The sequence below is a fragment of the Castor canadensis genome, chromosome 1, assembly GCF_047511655.1.
Source record: "Castor canadensis chromosome 1, mCasCan1.hap1v2, whole genome shotgun sequence".
Classification (NCBI taxonomy): Eukaryota; Metazoa; Chordata; class Mammalia; order Rodentia; family Castoridae; genus Castor; species Castor canadensis.
In genome coordinates this window covers 56,009,541-56,022,367 of record NC_133386.1, presented here as the reverse complement: position 1 = coordinate 56,022,367, position 12,827 = coordinate 56,009,541, and the positions used below count along the sequence as shown (strand labels likewise).

Genomic DNA, 12,827 nt, shown 5'->3' with positions numbered 1-12,827 from the left:
ACTAAAGAAAGAATAAAAACAATAAACAGAGGGAACAGTGTGCTATTAGAAGTATGCAGCGTGATATCTCTCAAGCTATTATGCACCTCACTAGTACTAGGAGCTATAGAAAATTAAAAATGAAGTAAAACAAGTACACAACAGGCTTTCCTCTTTACTACATATGTAGTTGGAAAAGCAAACTGGTGCATAAAATTACCACAATCTCTATAAAAAGACTGATTAGTCCTTTCTTTCTGATTAGTTGGTTGTTTCACCCTAGTAGTACTTAATGATGGGTCCTTTCATCCATCCATCCCCATATTCTCAAAAGGCAGAGAAGACCAAGCAACCAATACTTAATTCAAAAGTGTATCACAGAGCAAGGTGTGGTGGCTCACACCTGTAATCATAGCTACTCAAGAAGTTGAGATCTAGAGGATCAAGGTTCAAGGCCAGCCCATGCAAAAAGGTAGTAAGACCCCCCCCCCCAATCTCAATACACAAGCCTGGAGTGATGCCTCATGCCTATAAACCCAGCTACATGGGAGGCATAAGTAGGAGCACAGTGGTCCAGCTCCTAGGAAAAGGGAAATCCTATCCAAAAAATAACTAAAGCAAAAGGGGCTGAGAATGTGGCTCAAGGAGTATAGCACCTGACTAGTAAGAACAAAGCCCTGAGTTCAAATCACAGGACTGCTGAGGAAGGGAGGGGTAGAAGAGTGGTAGAAGGGTGGGGAGGTGAGGAATAAAAATTGTTATCAAATGTTCTGACTGGTTAACGGTGGTATTAAACAATACAACACCAAGGCGACCCCAGAGTGAGACTAAGAGGGAGCTGAGGATTCCCATCAGTAACAATCACTTCCTTTAACATACATCTGTATAGAATTTAGTCATTTTTAAAACTCAAGATATTATGCTGTTTTCACATAAGTTACTGATGCAGTTCTCATTTTAGAGAAGAAAACTTCAGGCGAAAGCAGGTAAATGATTTCTCTAGGTCATCAGGCCAATAGCAGCTGTAAGGTACTAATGTACCACAGCAAAGAAACAAACAAACAAAAAAAACCCCAACTACTCAACATCCCTGGCCATAAAGGAAATACAAATCAAAACCACATTAAGATTCCATCTCACTTCTGTTAGAACGGCTATTGTCAAGAACACAAACAACAACAAATGCTGGCGAGGATGGGGTGGGGGGTGCAGAGAGAACCTCATACAGTTGGCTAGAAATGTAAATTAGTACAAACACTATGGAAAGTAGTGTGGAGGCTCAAGAAACTAAAAATAGAACTTCCATACAATCCAGCAATACCACTCCTAGGCATACATCCAAAAGAATATGTCAGGATACAATAAATACACCTGCACACCCATGATTATTACAGCATTATTCACAGTAGCCAAGCTATGGAAACAGCCCAGATGTTCTACAACTGATAAATGGATTAAGAAAATGTGGTATATATACACAATGGAATTTTATTCAGCCACAAAGAAGAATGGAATTTTGTCATTCACAGGAAAATGGATGGAACTGGAGAACATCATGTTTAAGAGAAGTTAGCCAGATTCAGAAAGTCAACAATCATGTTTTCTTACATATGTGGAAGAGAGATTGAAATACAAATATGAGCATTATCTATCTATCTATAACACGTTTCCAAAAGTGGGACTGTTACAGACTAAGGGAGGAGGCAAAGAAGAATGATAGTGAATAATATTGAAATATATCACATCTGTGGAGGACCAAGACACAAAGAAATACACTGAAACTGCTGAACAATATGGGGTATGGGGAAAGGGTGAGGAAGAATAACAGAGGGGGTTAGAATGATTAAGGCACAATTATTCACAGGTAAACTATCAAGCAAAATCCCCACTGAACAATGAACAAACAATGAAAAGACAGAACTGTAAAACAGATCATGTTAAGAGGAGGATAATAGTGAGAGGGGGAGGATAAATGAAGAAAGTAAAGAGGGTGAATATGGTCGATGTACTTTCCATACATGCATGAATATGGAACACTGAAAACTGTCATTTTAAGTCATTTTAAGAAAGGAGGTGAGGGAGAATAATGCAGGGGATGACCAAACAGAGGTATGTATGGAAATGTCACAACAAAACCCCATTATAACTATCATATACTAATGAAAAGGTTTAAAAAAAAAACAGCTTGGAAGGCTAAAAAGACCTATACATCTCTCACTGGGTGTGATAGGGCATACCAATAATCCCAGCTACTTGGAAGGCTGAAACAGGAGGGTCATGGGTTTGAGTGCAAGGACAGCATGGGCAACATGGGGAGACCTGTCTCAAAATAAAATAAGATCTGGGGATATAGCTCAGTTGTAGAGTGCTTGTCTAGCATGTGCAAGGCTCTGGGTCAATCAAATCCCCAGAACTAAAAAACAACACAAAACCAAAAAAACCAAACAAAAACCCAACACCAAAACCAAACAAAACCCCCAAAGCCTATCTCAAAAAATAATAGTGGCCACCCCGAATTTTACAATTGATACTTATCAACTTCCTATAATGAGTTCATTTTGGACTAAACAGCATTGTTTTACAAAGATATTGAGCTTGGGGTAGAACTCAGTGGTAGAGCACTTGCTTAGCATGTGCCAGGCTCTGCTTTCAATCCTCTGACCACCAAAATAAAAAATTAAACTATGTGGTGGTACAGGCCTATAATTTCAGCACTCAGGAGGCACAAGCAGGAGAATCACGAATTCAAGGCTAAGGCCAAGTTGAGTTATACAGTGAGACCCTGTCTCAAAGTAAATAAATAAATAAATACAAATTCAGCAACTTGTAGTTATAAATGGTCTCTGTGTGTGCGCGCGCGTGCGTGCGTGTATGTGTGTGATATCTTACAAGGCACAAATTCAATAAGGATTTCTTTTTTTGTTGTTGTTTTTTGGCAGTACTGGGTTTTGAACTCAGGGCTTCACACTTGCTAGGAAGGCACTCTACCAGTTGAACCACTCCACCAGCCCATCAATAAGGATTTCTGAAAATATTAGCAGTAAAACTGACAATAAAGTTATTAAAAGCTTAAATTATTCTACCACTATTTCCCATATTATTCCCTTTCAACTCAAACATCTGAATCCTATACCATTTTCTTTAGAGCATAACACCAGAAAATGCTCTTTAATTCAAGTCTGTGAAGTTGTCTCCCTTCTCTTTGCACTTCTATTTTGACTCATTGTCTACTGCTCATTCTTTATATACTAGCTGAACAACTATTAATACTTTTTATCTTTTCAAAAAGTATGCACGAGATGATCACAGGTACTTAAAATCTTACATAAAAATAGCAACTTTAAAATGCAGAAAAAGTAAATACAAGTCAATATTCAAGTAGAACAAAATCTAAGGCATTGTTAACGAAAATAAGAAACAAATTTAAGAATGTCATAAAATCTTGATATTTTCAATATGACATAGTGATTTGGAATTTACAACTAGAACTGTTGAAATTAACTCCAATTAAAAACACCAGGACATTTTGATATCCTCTAAAAATGGGAAAGATAGAAATAAGCTAAATGTAAAAGAGTTCCAAGAACTTAATGACTGGATACTAAAAGGGACACTGTGGAAAGAAATGTTTTTTAACCATAAAGCCACTTTAAAGATCATGGTCAAGATTTGACTGAACATGCTGCATCTTAGATTAACAAACTTAATTATTTTGTATTCTTTTAATTGTATGTTTATCCAGTTATCCAAGTATTGGGAAAATCTTGCAATTCTTTGAATGTTACTTAAAATACTGACTAGTTTTATGACATTTAAATGATTTTCACATAAAAGATTTCTGAGTCTTCTGTAATTTCTAATGTAGTAAAAGAGGAAAAGCACACAATGAGTAACAGGAAACTTACACTGATTTCTTTGGTTCAGGAAGCATTATTAATATATAGAATTCTGACAGCCAGAATTCATTATCACCACTCCCACTAATCAGGATTAGTCTACAAAGGCAGAAATGGAATAAACAGAATGGCACAGGGGTTGAGAAAAGGTGCCAAAAATTATGAAATTTTCAATACCAGTAATTTCTAGGCCTTTGTTTAAAAACACATGATACCTGAGGACAGGTTAACACATTAAACCACCATAACTGACTGCTGGGCTAAAATCTTTTATCAGACCATCCAGATCCTAAACAGATAATAAAGGCAGGGGACAGACTAGTAATTTTAAATGAGATGAGAGAAGAAAGGAAGAGTTAAGAAATGCAGAACTAGATCAAGTAAATGAAGAGAGCTAGGGAAGGAGATGAATATTAATAAAAGGAAAATATATTTTATCTTTGGCGGTACTAGGGTTTGAACTAAGGGCCTCAAGATGGCTAGTCAGGCACACTACCACTTGGGTCACTTCACCAGCCCAGTAAAAGGAAAATATATACAAGACACTCTCAAAAATACAATATTGATCTTACAACAATGATTACTGACTCATGTCATTTAACAGTCACTTTAGCAACAACAAATTATCACCGTCCAAAAAAACTACGGTGATGTTTACAATAAGACATTTACAGGGTTGAATTTGCATGTAAGAGCTGGCTACCAAACTTTAATTTGTTTATACACCAAATTCCTCTGGTTTAAAAAAGAAAATGGACGAGCTGGTGCTTCACATCTATAATACTAGCTACTTGGGAGGCTGAGATCAGGAGGATCGCTGTTTGAAGCCAGCCCCAGGCAAACTGTTTGAGAAACCTTATCTCAAAAAATACACAACAAAAAAATGGGCTAGGAGAGTAGATTAAATAGAAAGCCTGCCTAGTAAGGTGAGGACCTAAGTTCAAGCCCCAGGACCAACAAAAAAAAAAGAAAGAAAGAAACTGGTTCCAAATTCAGGTAATGAATCACTGTAAGCGGACAAGTTCCTCAAGTGCTGAGCTACTGAAATAGATGAAAAACTTCAGACGAGATCGGTAGCGTTCAGGGTGGTATGGCCGTAGAGATGAAAAACTTCAAAAATGTGAAGGCAGCAATAATTCATATAAACTGTAAAGTACTTGGAATGAGTTAACAGTGTTTAATAAGTGGTCACTGCCATTCCAAAAGAGGAGAAGCAGTTTTATCTATTAACTAACTCTACGCCATCTCTCTCTAGAGCAGTGGTTCTCAACTCAGGTGCTTTGTTCTTAAGGGACAATGTCTGGTGACAAGTTTGATTATTGTCACAACGGGGGGTAAGGCATGGAGGAGGGAGGCACAATGTTAGTGGCATCCAGTGAGTAGACAGGAGGAGTACTGGGAAGCTTATATAATACACAGGACAGCCCCCCATCTCCACAGTCAAATCCGAGAATTATCTGGTCCAAAATGGCAACAGTGTGAAGGTTGACAAACCCTGCTCCAGAGCAGTGGCCTTTCTGTTTCAGTTGGCCTAAGGTGTATTTCTAACCAGTTTTTACTTAATGCTGATGCTCTGGCACATGGTCTACATTTTGAGAAACTCAGTTAATAAGCTGCTAATAACTGATAAAAATGTACAAAAAAAGTACATGAGTTTTTGTTCTCCTAAGAGGACCACAAATTAGGTTCCAATACAAAAAATTCATTTGAAAGTATGTTAAAAGTATACCTACATGTGTGTATGTATGTTTGTGGGGCTGCAACTGTCTTAAAAGAAAAGAGAAATCATACTGTAAGTTCAACTAGAAATAAGCCACAATCAAGAGTTAGAATCATTGATCAAAAAAATGTATATCTACTTTTCCTATGTTTCAATATTCATAAGGAAAAGCTTTATGGACTTTCCTGAACTTACTACAAAAGAGAAAGCCAAGCATGATTAAATTACACACCTGTAATCCCAGCACTAGGGAAGCTAAGGAAGGAAGAAAGTAAGTTTGGGGCCAGCCTGGGATGCACAGTGAGACCCTACCAAAACAAAACAGGTCAGTAATTTTATTCAGGATATAATACATATATACATGGAAATGTCATAATGAAACTCCTTGTATCTTAAACAAAAATGACTTTCTTTAAAAATCGAAAAACGGGGAGGTAAAACAAGTCCTGTCTGGGGGTATGTACCAGTGGGGAGGGGGAGAATATAAGGAAACGGTGAATATGGTGGAAATATTATGTATGCATATATGAAAATGGAAAAATGAAACCTTTTGAAACTATTCCAGGAATGGGGATAAGGAGGATAAGGGTGAATAGTAGAGGGGATGAATTTAACTAAGATATAAACGCTTTTGTAAATGTCACAATGTACCTGCAATACAATAATATGATAACAAAAATTTTAAAATGCCTTTTTTATTTCTTTAGACGAGACCAAATATAAGATGAACAATATAGCTAGGTGTGGTGGTTCTTGCCTACAATGCCAGCTACTTGGGAGACTGAGACTGGGAGGATTATGGTTCAAGGCCAGGCCAGGCAAAAAGTTAGCAAGATCTCATCTCAACCAATAAACTGGGTGTGCTGTATGGCCTGTCATCCTAGCTATGTGAGAGGTACAGGCAGGAGGATCACGGGTAACAATATAAGACTCCCTGAAGAATAACTAAACCAGAAAGGGCTGGGAGTGTGGCTCAAGTGGTATAGTACCTGCCACCTAGTAAGGTGAGACCTGAAGTTCAAACCCCAGTACAACAAAAAAAAAAAGAAAAACCTCCTTCTAACAAACCTGTTTGTATAGTCTGTAGTGAACTGTAAAATATCTGTCTAAATGTTTCACCATGTTTTTACTAACCATGACATAGTCCCAAATAATTACAAAATTTACTTATCAATTTAAATCGCCTAATTTCAATAGCAATTTATCTGTATGGCTTTATATTAAAAACCCTGCCATTTTTTTCATTTTTATTAGCATCTATTCATTTTACAGGGGGAATTCATTGTGACAATTCCAAATAGCCTTACATTGTACACTAGTTAAATTAACTGCCGTTATTTTTAATGACAGAAAGAAGAACACTGAAAGACTGATTTAAAATACATACTTAATAAACTGTTCCACAGTAAAACTGAACTGAATACTCAAGCAGGCTACTAATTTGCTTTAAGCAACTTTTTAATCACGCCAACACTCTTCAAAGTCACATACATATTCAACTATCTGCAAACAAAAAGTATTGCAGGTAAGAAAAAAGAATGAAAGTGACTCATTAGCTCTGTTGTAAGCAAAAAGAAAAGCCCACAATGGTAACTGGAAACACAACTACAAAACATCCAGAGTAAATGGAATTCCTCTGTATTTCATTACCTAATGTCACTGGGACACAATGGCTGTCATATCCTTGAACTTGAAGCTTAAGGAAAGATGTCACTCACTGTGAAAGCAAACAGAGTATGAAACTAGACTTTGCATGGCTGGGGGCATGTCTCAAGCAGTATAGCACCTGCCTAACAATTGTGAAATCCTGAGTTCAAAAACAGTCCTATAAAAAAAGAGAAATTAGAAGCTACAGCATTCCATCTACTATTACATTCAAAATATTTAACTCTAGCAACAGCTAACTCAGGATGTATCTCCATTTGAATATTTCATAGACATCTCAAAGAAGACCTCTCAAGTCAGCTTTATTCCCCATTCCATACCTATGAGAATACTAGCTAAGATATCGTCTATCTACCCACCCATCCATCCATCCATCTTATCACTATCCATGTAAGTACCCAATTGAGATCCCAGAATAATTCTTTCACTCCAAACTCTACATCCAACCTAAAAATAGGTTTTGTCAATTCTACCTTCAAAATAAACCCCAAACACATTGACTTTTCTCAGTACCTATCTTAGAAACCACCATGTTCTCATATCTTGACTACTACCAGAGCTTTTCTACTCTACTCGTTTTACTATTCCATTGCACATTCAGCAGCCACAGTGTTTTCCCGTCATATGTTGCTATCTCATCACTTCCCACTAGCTTCCTATTATCCTTAAAATCCAGTCTTTCCCTTGGTCTACCAGGACTTGCATAATCACATTATTTTCCATCTCTCCAAATTTATCTCAAGCCACTCATTTCTTCCTGGTCACAACATTCAGGGCATACTAGTCTTTTTCAATTGCTAAAAATACACCTTTTATGGACTCAATGCTGGTGTCTTCTCCAAAATCATGTTCAAATCTTGACCACCAACCTGATGGTATTAGGTGGTCAGGATTTACAGAGATGATTATATGATGAGGGTGGATTATTGCTCTTGGAAGAGACCCAACAGTGCTCTCCTTCCTTGTAAGTACACTCCAACTTAAGAGAGAAAAGTAGTCTGCCACAATCTTACAACTGGTAAGATATACTAAAATGAATAAATACATCAGGTCTTGCACTCCATCTCGGACCAACATTGGATTCTCAGCTTTTGTTTTGTTGTTGTTTTCTTGCGATACTGGGGGTTGAACTATGGGTCTCACACTTTTGAGACAGGGTCTACACTTGAGCACTCTGCCACACCAGACAACCAGTTTTAAGTTAAAACTGGTACATGCCTGTAATCCCAGCACTCGGGAGGCAGAGGCAAGAGAGTTCAAGGCCAGCCTGGGATACTTACTGAGATTCTTTCTCAAAAAAAAAAAGAAAGTATGTTATAAATTATTTCTTTAAAAAATTAATTAGCTAAAAAGACTAGTTACACTCTATAAGCAAAATGTTTTTAACATATTTAGCAGTCAAATCTTGCCTTTATTTCCAAGTATATGGGACTTAACATTGTTCTTTTATAAAAAATATATATATATTCAGAAAAGCAGGGCCAAAAACTAACTCATACTTTATGTAAAAAATGTCTTCTAGAGATTCTCTAAGGCTGGAGGTATGGCTCAAGCAGTGGAGTGCCTACCTATCAAGTGTGAAGCCTCCAATTCAAACCCCAGTAAATTTCCTCAAATCTCCAGCATATAAGAAAAACAACCTGACATTAAATAGAAATGTAGTGACAACTGCTTAAAAATAAAAATACTATTTTCTTTTTTTGTGGTTATTAACTGTTAGAGAGGTTGATTATTTTTATATCTAAAATGAAAACCCATAAAAACACACTGAAAGGCACAGTATGTCTTAAATGAGTTTTCTTGGTTTCATAAGCTTTTCTTATTTCTCCTTCAGAGAACTGCAAAATTAAAATTAGCATTTGAAAGTATTCAAAACTTGTTTAAATTTCTGTTTAGTTATTATGTTCTACAGGTGCAGTACTGAATAAAATAAACTTACCATCTGCTTCATCTCAATTTTGTCGAACTTACAAATTATATGAATAAAAAGGTGAAATATTTTTGACTTCACAGATAGGAGCTTCTTTTAAAGGAAAAATTCTTAAACATAAAATCCATTTCCATAAATAAATTCAGAAAAGGCAACTTCTCTATTTTATACACTGTTTTATTATACTACTTATGAAAAGTTGTTCATATTATTTCCTGGTAGCACAGGAAAGAGATAAAATAAAGGAGTCATTCAATCAATATTTCTTTTCTTTACTAATTTTCACTTTATGTGCTAGGGATAAACAACATAAACTATCCTCCAAACAGGAGCATCATGCTAGCAGAACAAATAAGCCATTTAACTGTGCCAGAGTGTGATGAAATACAAGAGCAGAAGTGCATGTAGGTGGATAAATAGCCCTGGCAGCATGAAAGTGTAAATGGTTCTGCCTTCACTTATCTGTAATCTCTGTGAAAATGGGCCATGTCTGTCCTATCAGTGCTGGATGACCACAGCTTCCAACTGTGTCAGGCACATTAAGTATTCAGTAAGTATATGTTAACCAAACAAACAGAAGGAAGGCTTCATACAGAGATGAGTGTAGAAGTTAAACAGACAAAAAGGAGATCAGGAGCACTCCAGACAGAAGGAATGCAAAGCACCCACCTTTCACTAATTTACTTCAATTAACTTTTAGCATTTTACTCCACATTTTCTTGTCTTTTCTCCTTTTGGGGGATGAGGGTGGGAGTGGGACTGGAGTTTGAACTCAGGTCTTCAAGCTTGCAAAGCAGGTGCTCTAATGCTTGAGCTATGCTTCCAATCCATTTCACTCTGGTTATTTTGGAGATGGGGGTCTATTTGCCTGGGCTGACCTCAAACTGCAATCCTCCTGATCTCAGCCTCCCATGTAGCAAGGATTACAGGTGTTAAGCTACCAGTGCATAACCACAATATATTTTCTATAAGCAGTACTTATCCAGCTAAAATAACTTCATTTTCAAAATATTTAAAATAGAATGCTAAGTTAATCACAAGTATCACAAATAAAACCAAGCATAGCTGTCAAAGATAACTTATAGCCACATAAAAAATAGAAACAAAGTATATTATAACCAAATACCATTAAGTTAGATTTAGTTCAACTATTTTACAAGTAAATAAATGAAATTTAACTTAATAAAGATAAACAATAGTCACATCTGAAGAAAGATAAGCCAGTATGAGAAAAAAAGGAATTTTATGCTTAAAAATATTAATAGTGATGAAGTTAATTGTCAGACTATGTTTGACATTAAGTTATAACAAGATTTGAATAAATGATATTTTGATTAATATTTTAGGTCAATGACAACTATTCACTGTAGGTTTGGTCAGCCTTCTGTTGCTTGACAAACATTTTCTTGGAGGGCCAGATAATAACATGCTAAGTTTTTGGCCCTACAACCTCCATCACAACTATTTAACTCTACTGTTGTAGCATAAATGCAGTGGCTGAGTTCTAGTAAATCTGTATTTATAAAAACAGATGTCTGTCCCATGACTACAGTTTGTCAATCTTGTCCTAGAGACTCAAATAACCTCCAAATAATTCTTTTCTGGCTGGAGGTATGCCTTAAGCAGTAGCATGTCTGCCTAGCAAGCAGAAACCATAAATTCAAACTCCAGTGCCACCAATAAATAAAACAAGTAAGTAATTCTTTTCATTGAGAGGCCATGGGTGCTTAGCATGTACTAGGTCCTGGGTTCAATTCCAACTCTAATAATAATTATTACTCTTTTCATTGAGAAAGTTTTACTTTCTTTCACTTTCACACGACCCTCTAAGGATACCTGTAAGGCAGATACATGTTCTTGTTAAACAGAAGACAGTGAAGCTCAAAGGGACTGAGTGATTGACTTAAGGACTACCAGTAAAGATGAGACTAAAAACCAGGCCTTTGCTCTTTTGTTTAACTATCATGCTCCATACCCAATCCTCCAATGACTCAGTTTAAACATTTCAAACATTTTCAGAAGCATCTGCTAAACTAATGAGCTCTTTTCAGCACAGACATGCCACACTCAAAATAGATTTTAAGAACATCTACTTTTTGCCCATTTAAATTATTTAGTTCAATTCTGAAGTCAAAGTATTCCCAAATCCCTCTCTTTTTATATGATTCCTGGCTTCTTCCATTTAGGTTTTCTTATTTAAAAGTCTTCTAAAAAATCACATAATCTTCAAATGGCCAAGAAGAAAAAATGTATACTTCCTTATAGTATTATAAATTATTTTAATTACTTGATAAGAATTTTTGTATTCATCATATAAAATAAGGTAAAAAAAAATGGGGTGGCTGCCTGGTACTTAAAAATTCCACATATATAAATATGAACCTAAGGAGGAACTCCATGTCACCCAGGTCAAATCTAAGAAATCTAAAACAAAGAATTGAGAAAATGCAATATATGATACAAGTCATTAATTTTGTGAATTAAGTACTACTGAGGTCACAATAATACTCTAGACTTTGTATGAAGTTTAATACTAAAAAACTACAAACACCTCTCTGACATAACCAAGAAAGAACTTCTAATTGAACTGGCTTCTGGGCCAAAGACAAATACCAAAGACAGACTAAATATAGGCTGTCCTAATTTTGCATGATAGTGTAGACTGGAAAAGTCACCATGCAAGCTAAAACTAGAAAGTAATCTTAATAGTTAAAATTGAGAAAATTAAGTTTCTATATGATTTTTAAAATTTTTTGTTAAAACATTAAAAATACTATTAACTATAAGCATATATAGGAAAAAAAAGGCAAATAAAACCAGTGTTTGTTTAGTGTGGTATAATTTAAAACAGAAAAACTGAGAAGTAAAATATTTTACCTTTGTAAAAACATAACAAGTGTAAATCTTCTTTCTTATACCTAAGTGAAGTAAAATTATTTCTATGTTTTAATCAACTTCCTACATTTTACTGTTGTGTTTTCAGTGTCATAAAGTTATCTCTGAGAATTTCTTTAATATGAACATCAACAGCACCCCTTGCTTGGGATATCTTCATTCTTTTTGTCACAACTACATTCCTCATTTATGTAAAAAAGTTCACCTTCACTAAGTCCTTCTGGCTGCTATGTCAACATTTCCAAAGTCAGCTATTTCCCCACTACCATCTATTTGGATTTCATTTTCAACATTACCAATGTTTCTTTGTGCATTTTCATGTTTCTTGTACAATCAATACCATTTTTCATTTATCCATTTTTATAAAATGCTAAATAGGCTTATTTCTGGAGACCAGAAAGCAATACAGTTACATGCTATGAGTGACCAATGGTGACAAACACAATGCGTGATTTGATGTGAGGATAATCATGAACACACTTGTTGTTACACAACGGTTACTGGACTAATGAGCTGGCAATAAAATTTGTATTCTATGTAGTTATTCATAGTTAATATAACATAGTAAGTGAAATTTTAGCAATACAGTTAAACACAAAGCTAAACACAAAGTTTATGCTGCCTTAAGTCATGAGCTAAGTGATCACTCTAACACTAGAGAATCTATGAACCAGAGGACGTTGGAAGGGTATAATGAAAAGGATAACAAGAAGTAGCTACTATGCTAATTTAGAGGGTAGAA

At 35.7% G+C, this 12,827-nt stretch overlaps 1 protein-coding gene across 6 annotated transcripts in view; it reads right to left on the bottom strand.

The window, feature by feature from the left end:
• Positions 1 to 12,827, bottom strand: part of Atg5 (autophagy related 5) — a 92,992-nt gene that overhangs the window by 44,649 nt on the left and 35,516 nt on the right. The window lies entirely within an intron of this gene.